This window comes from Melanostigma gelatinosum (assembly GCF_949748355.1).
Source record: "Melanostigma gelatinosum genome assembly, chromosome: 2".
Classification (NCBI taxonomy): domain Eukaryota; kingdom Metazoa; phylum Chordata; class Actinopteri; order Perciformes; family Zoarcidae; genus Melanostigma; species Melanostigma gelatinosum.
This window is the reverse complement of record NC_136635.1, coordinates 2,304,093-2,312,614: the sequence shown is the minus strand read 5'-3', so window position 1 is coordinate 2,312,614 and position 8,522 is coordinate 2,304,093.

Here is an 8,522-nt window from a genome sequence, read left to right as displayed (position 1 = left end):
TTTGTCTACGAGGTTTGAACTCAGGCTAAGGAAGAAGAAGTGATGCTAATGGCGACTACCATTCATTAAATGTTTCCTCTTGAACTGTGATTTGTAGAAACATTTCTTTAAACCCTGAAAGTCCGGCTTCTTTAACATAAATTGCCATAATTCTTGAGGACACTAAATTCAGATAACATGGTCGTCATGGCTCCCATATGTCCTTCATTTCATCCATCACACAGAGTGATAAAGTGCTGCAGTACAGACTACACAAGGCCTAATGCATTGAAAACAAATATATTGATTGAATTGCTCAAAGAGCAGACCCTGAGGAGTCGATGACTGCACAATAAATCATATTTACTGTACAGAGTGGTAGGTATCATTATCTCTGACTCTTCTTTTAAATAGAGTGGACTGCTGCTCACCGCTAACTGACTGCCTACTTGTATTAATGTGTTCTCTTGGTTGTTGAACAAAGTGACGGTGGCTGCTAGTTCGATGAGCTCACTGGCTGTTTTCATGGGACCCAAGTGCAACGCTATGCCTCTTGCTTTTAATAGCTTCTGGATAACGATGGAGTTGTGCGACAGAGAGGAATCAGTGATAAATAAAATGATGAGATAACATCAGCCTTATCCTTTGAGGGCAAAGTGTGTGTTTGTTTGCATGTCATGTTCAGACCCTGCTGAGGTGTTTGAGGCAGGCTCACAATGTGTCCTTCTGTCAGTGTGTTTCAAACTCCACGACACACAGCTGAGCACAAACAGGACACACGTGTTGCACATGAGAGGGCGTGCTACATACATCCAGGGAGTCATCCAGGTTCCAGATCACTTTTATTCCCTGCTTCGCTTCAACAGTGATACCAGATGTGGTTCCCATCACAGTCACCCCAAATTTGACATGTGGCAGATACACCCTGCAGCAAACACAGAGTCAGTGTGAACATGGGACAGAGAGGAACAGCTGTCACAGGAAGTCATATTCCAATGAGACAAAGTAATAACTGTAAGTATGTGAAGGTCAAAGAGTCATAAGGCTCATTTGAAGGAATTGAAGAAGTCAGTGGCCTATTGCTGCAATGGTCTCAGACAGGCCCCGCCCCCAGAGGGCTACAGGAGGGCAGAATACAAACATCTTTACCATCAATCACTTCCTCTTGCTGCTCTTTCTGTTGCAGGCAGCATTGTGCTGGTTTTAAAGTTTTGTTCTGACATGTGTCCCTTGAGGTGTTGATGATAATCAGTAAATGTGAAACAAAACAAACAGTAAACAGCAGTTTGTGATTTTGACCTTTAACATGCACCAACTCATTACATCCTTTGAGGTGGGAGTATGCTCCACTACCATCCACACACTTTACTTTAACACAGAGTTCACGTTTGAGAAGCCCACTGCTGTCTGTCGTCTGTCTTCTGTCTTTTTTATGCTGCCACTGGAAGGCACTGAAACTGCACATCTTCAATCCTTTGAGTGAGATTACATGTGTAGACATCCATGTGACTTAGAGATCCTACTCTTGATGTGAAGAAGCATACTGATAAAATGAGTTATACATTAATATACAACACTGACAGCTTAAATACTTTAAAAACAGATACAACTGTAATAATTCCTGGAATAACTATAATATTGTCGTATGCCACAGCCTATTGTAACTCATAGTTTATTGATTTATTTCTATTGATTATTGATTACTGATTACAAATGATTAAATATCAGCATCACATAGAAACACTAATATGTAGATCTATTTTCCGTTATGAAATAACATTGTACTCTTTCTAATTTAAGAAAGACAAACAGAATCTGTTCATCTGTTTGACACAGTGATTGCTCCCTCGCGCTCCGAGTACACACAGCTGGGAAGCACTGTTCTAAATAATGTAACCTCCATGTAAAACAACTCAGGTGATAATCCCTTCAGTAAACAGAATCAACCGATAGGATTATCAAGAGAATACAAGACTGACAAAGACTGAAGCTGTTCATTGGAATGGATAATATCAATTCAAGACTTTAAAAAAGTAACTGGTGCTTTTTATTTGGGATTGGGAGCAAAACCCTTCGCCACCAGAATTATCTGAATGATAAAAAGAATCTCTGCATAGTGACTTTTAGTAAAGCTGTATCTACGAGTTGGTCAAAGGAACTTTATCTTTGATTTTTTTCTGCTTGGGAAAAGATTCAAGACTCTAAAACACGGTGGAAAGCCGTTAAAGACAACCAAGCGATAATTGGTTGTAAACAGGTGGAAGCATCTTAACTCACGGTCCACTTATTAGCTTTCCTCAAAGCTTTTAATCGTATCTCACAATCTTCCTCAGCCAATGGAACCTCCATCCTCTGAAGGCAGACTGAGAGATGTGGTCGTACGCTTGTACAAAAACTACTGTTTTCAAGGTAAAAAACATCTTTCAACTCATTAATACTACTCAATGTACTGAATGTAAATATCTGAGTAGAGAAACATTCTCAACATGTAAAACAGAGTCTCGGGGTGTGACATGGAACACGGTGTCTCAGGGATGCATGGCTGAACTGGACTGAACTGGACTGAACTTACGGCTGTTCATCGACGATCACTGAGCTGTTGGAGAGCTCCACCACTGTCCCCTCAAACACCATGATGATGCTGCTGATTGTGGCGACCTGGTTGACTGTCTTGCGCCTCATCTGGATGTTGAAATCTTCATGGCTGTTTTTACACTGGTAGGCCATGACATGGTTACAACTGGAGGCCAGCTGGAAGAAATCTCCATCAAAGGTCTTCCAGTGATTTTGTCCCCAAGTCGTGCACACTTGGCCGATATGATTTGCATCAGCTACAACAAAAATATGAACATATTAAAACATCTTTTTAACTGACATGAAGAGTTGAGCAAAGGTCTAGTTTGGGAATTTGCACAGTTACCTGAACTCAGGCTCAGTGTCTGTAGAGAAGGAATGATGGTTACTGTAGTAAAGAGAAGAAATCATCCATTGTTAATTTAGAAACGATTCCCATGCATATACCAGATGTTCTGTATCAGCTTGTTCTGACACTACAACAGGGGCATGTTCAGCACACCCCTGAAAGCGGATTGGCCGACCCATTGCCCTTGATAAGCCATCTGCCCGGTCGGAGGCGGTACCTTGGTTTGAACCGTGAGACATTATTTTAATAATACTTTTGTTGGCACTTTGTACTGTGACTGTATATTTGATTTTTGTCTAAGATGGTTGTGATTAATAAACATATCTTGGGCTGTGTTGGAAGAGGCAGCTAGTACCCTAACCCAACTGTGTCAATACAATATTCAACATTTAACATTTCAATCTAAATATGGAATGTACAGGAATGTAATAAACAGTAAGATACTGTAATGTTAGTAATGAAAGTCAGTATGAGTTGTGGAGACAAATTGTTAAGTTAATGCTATTCATACCGCACGAGTCAGTGCCTCACGTCGGCCGCCCTAGTCAACAAAGTCTGAACGCTACTTCATCAAACAAAGACGCCATAAACAATGTCATCAAATGCACTATAGACTTATAACAACAATTAGTATTATAGTATTATTATTTTTGTAAGAAGAATCTTTGGAGTTTCTTATTATAATTTGCAAACAAATATAAATGAAATGTAGAAGTTATCAAAACAAGATGTAAAATATCTCAATTCAAATACATTTCTTTCCTGAATTCTGAATTTCTGCGAACACCAACCAATCATACTTTAGCCAATAAGTGTGAAGCTGTAAGCATTCTTCAGGTTATCACTCACCAGTCTGAGTGAGGGAGCCAACCAGCAGGGTCAGGTAGATGAGCCATGACGTGGATTGAAGTCCCGTGGTCCCCATGTCTGGTTCTGAGGACTGACCGATGAGAGTGCTCACCTGGAGGACAAATCCCTTTTTATAACCAGTAAAGGAGAGAGAGAGAGAGAGAGAGAGAGAGAGAGAGAGAGAGAGAGAGAGAGAGAGAGAGAGAGAGAGAGAGAGAGAGAGAAAGAGAAAGAGAGAGAGACAGAGAGAGAGAAAGAAGAGAGAGAGAGTGTGTGAAAGGCAGTTCCCGCTCTCGATATTTTCCGGGTGTTTGTCATTTACATCTAAAATAAATACCTGACAGTGCACACACATGGTTAAAATGTTTCACTGGTATTTTTGTTTGCTCAGCAAATATCACGTCATCACTTCCATCACTGCGCCGAGTAGCTTGTTCACCCAACATGGTAAATGGACCTACTTGTACTTGTATTGTGTCTTTCTCGTGTTCCGACCACTCACATTTAGGGTTAAGTGTCTTACCAAAGACACACTATCGAAGCGGCAATCTTTGATTGACAACCCGCTCTACCTCTGAGCCACAGCCATCCCAGCATGGTGGGTTAAATGGCTTGCTACGATGGAGCCTTTCTAAAGTCTCGTAGTTGTTTGTTTTACGGATAACTACTTTTGATAAATTCTCTCGATTGCGCCAATTTGGGTCCCCCCCTCCTCTAGTCCATGTTGATGTGTCCTTGGGCAAGACACTGAACCCCATATTAATCTCGAAGGCTGTGCCATCAGTGTATGAATGTGTGTGAAGGGGTCAATGACATGTAGACTAAAAGGACGCGATACAAATGCAAGTCCAGTTACCATTTATCATGAGACACCTCATATGTGGACACAGCATTAGATCACGAAAGTCCCATTCAAAAGACAAGTGGAACCAAGGCCTCTGTATCTGTTATCAACATCTTTATGCCGAAACAGAGTGTATCAGTAGAAGAAGAAACACACTGTGACTGTTGGGTTTAAAGGTTGTTCCACATTGTAGCTATACCTACGAAAAATGATGCGCTGTAACTTGTAGGTATCCCACCAAAATCATTTTGTATGTTATCAACGTAATCACAAACAAGGAAGTATAAAGACAGCAAAAGCCCACACCGGCCGAGCAGGAGGGCCGGTACAAACCATCTCTGCTCGTTGTTCACCGATAAGTCAACTTTGATTTATTTGTCACGTAGTTTTTCAGTAGTAACTCAAACAACAATCTTTTCTTAAACCAAACAAAGTAGTTGTGTGGCCTAAACTAAAAAAAACTAATAAAAGTTTATTTTGAAAAGACTGTGATGATCAGAAACTGGCATTTATTGCTTGCATTCTTAAGAAAATGCACGAAAAATGAGAAGTAACATTCGTAAAACATCATACGAACCGTCTGAGGATACGTTGATGGATCGGTCAACAGGTAACAACAAGGACTTGGTAGGGGTTCGGGAGAGATCAGGGGCATGGTTAAAATAAGTAGTAGTAGTAGTAGTAGTAGTAGTAGTAGTGTACATGGGATGTTAATCGCATTCTCCTGTGCATCAGGATCCATCAGGGGTAGCTGTTCAATTGCATACTTCCGTCAGTGTTTCATCCCTCCCAAAATCAGACAGGGTTCCACATTTTGCTCCTCCATCCCCCCAAAGGTAGTTTCACCAGCCAAGTGATTTAACCTCACTACTGACTCACAACCTGATCAACAAGGTTCAGATCCAACCCCAACAGCCTGACATCATGATGTCATTTTGACCCCTGTGAATGCTGATGCACTCTAACCACATTCAAATAATGTACAGGACGAGGTTTGCACTCTCAATGCCTTCTATTTTACATTAATCTTCTTTCATTTTGAGGACAAAATCACTGCACCTTGAAGACGGATGAATTACTGAATGGTCCTATCGGGCACAGGGTGAGCCAGAGTCTCCGAGATGAAACATCTCTTGTTGGTGAGTCAAAGAGTCCAAAAGTTCTTCTCAAAACCATGATCAGCTCAATGAGGTACAGAGAAGAAGCCATCATAACACCTGAATACGTTGTGTCCACAGATATCTTGGGTGGAAAAGGGGCTTTTGTGTCCAGGGGCCCATCCCCCCCAGTCTAAAGGAGACTCTGTGCACGTAGCCATGCAAGGAGGACTATAAAGAGACACTATTTCCTCCATCCACAAAGTTCACTCTGCTTTAACTTACTATTGCACATCAACATCTACATCATAAAATCACAATTAATAAAGAGGACTTATAGCTACCGAGCAGAAACTGAATCTTTAATCAATGGCTTATTCAGTGCGTAAGAAGTCTCAATACGCGGCGGTCCGCACCCATCACTGAGTCAGCGGTGGGGATTGAACACAATATGCCACATTGTTCAGATGTAAACATAGCGTGTGTTGCTCTAAGGAGTTATGAGGGATTGTGTGGTTTGTGTTGATGTCGCAGGCCTGCGTGAATAGTCCACAGTGATTCAGATCCCTCAGTCCAGGATGTGCATCCTGTGGTGCATCTTTGATAAAACCTCTGCTCTCTTTTGCTAACTGGAGTGTTTGTCTTGTGTCAATAATGAGAACACAGGAAATGTCATGCCTTGCAATATATTGCACAATAACTCAGATTCCCACTTACAAGTTGAATTCTTCCATAAGTATAGCAAGTATTAGTCTAGATGGGTCATTTTTTGATACATTTTACATAAATTACGATTATGATTATAATCTTTTGCATCCTTTAATTTAAAATGTTGTGCTGGTATCGTTTGCACTGCCATACAAATATTATTTCAGTTAAATCTTTTTCCCAAAATCAAACAGTCAACATCATATTCAGTTTCATTGTCTATTTACATAATGCCACTGTTGTATTACTGTATTAATATATGCATACTAACTGCTCAGGGGATTTTGTCCCCTTCACAGTAAGGGATATGTTAATGATTAGCAGCAACGTTGATTTAGATGCATTGTTGTTTTTTGTGTAAAGTCAGATTTTAAAAAACTCGTAGAAAACAAGAAGGCCCCCCCCCCTGCTAAAACTGTTATAAACACTCAATATTAATACAAATTTCCACTTTCGCTGAGTACATTTTTTAAACCAACATCAGTCCTGATCATAACCACCAAATATTCATTTATTTGATATATGTATATATATATATATATATTGTTCTGCCCCCACATTTCTGTGTAGTAGAATGTCATTGCATTTTCATGCTCGTATTTATCTCTTGTGTAAAAAAAAGATTGTATGTTTTCAATTGATTTAATGGTGTTAAACTACTACTTATATTAATAAAGACACAGGTATCATCACTGTGAGAGTGGAGATGTTTTCTCTGCAGTCTGTTACCTGTTAAACAAACTGCACACAACCCAATAGACTGAATCACTTTCGAAATATTTTTTGGTTCAGTCTACAGTTGTTTTTGGAATATATATTTTTTATGAGGATATTATTTGCTGCCTTTTCTTTAGTATGTTAGTATTCCGTGTTACTGTGTTCTTTTATTCCACAGAAAAGCTGCACAAAGCTTTTCTGTGACCAACAAAGAAAGACCAACAAAGGTCCCAAGGCCAAAGTCCAGTCCTGTTTTCAGTGATAAAGTTTCTCTTACACTGGCTGTTTGAAGGTGACATTTCAGAAAAAAAACTGTCCCTATTGGACATACGTCTGTTTTTTTGCCCTATTGGCTTTGGTTGTCTCTTTTCGCGTCCTGAAATATGTCTCCAGCACGCCTCTGTCCATATGTGGCACAAAGCTCGGGTGTAGGATTACACAGGACTTACATTTGTTATACTGTGGTATTGCTACCCTGACTTCAGAAAAGGATCTGAATACCTCTTCCACTTCAACATTCATTATGTTTTACAGCAACCATCAGTTGAACAGATAACATTCAAACTGGTGCGTTCAAGTACAGACATTCTGCATCCCTCTTACTACCACTTGATACTGCCGATGGACAAATGAGTCTGATGAAAAAAGAGACTGCACACAAGTCCCCAACAGACTGAATCACTTTAGAAATTCTTTACTTTTTGAGCCGTTAAATGTTAACCAAATTAGTTTGGTTTTCTTTATGCTTTTAAAACATTCATTCATCTGTTTATTATTTATTATTTATGTGACCTGTGATTTAATTTGTACATTTTAAGTCCACAAATGTTATGCTTTGTGGCACTCAGCACAGTGGTCAGTGTTTGAACACCACAATGTATTGAATAAATACAAATACTGTGAACAAACACTTTTTGACTCTTTCATCCTATTCTGTTACACATACATCATGTAGCAATCACACAAAGTTGTATTGTAGAGGGGAGTACGCCAGAGTCCGATGCAATTATTCACAGCTTCACTAAATACTGCAGTGTCCTCCTTTTCAGTGTTATGGATATGGTCACCCTAGTAGAGACGTGGCCTCCTGGTGGAGGTCACAGGGGGCACGGGCACAAGGGGAATATTTATCAAAAAAATCTCAGGTGTTCTTTTATTAAGAGCATAGATATGCTAAAAAATCACCCCGTAGCAAACAACCTTCTAAAAGAAAAAGTTTAAAATGGGTAAAGGGTTTAAAAAGACATCAGAGCAGACGCAAGACAGGCAACGCAAGTTGACCCTTAAAAGAAACCCCAGGGTCTCCAAGGTCCGTCCCCCGGTGGGGGTTCCTGTAAAGTTCATAAAAACGGGCAGACAAGGGGATAAAGGAATAAAAGCGAAACCGCACACAGTGTTTCCTTAT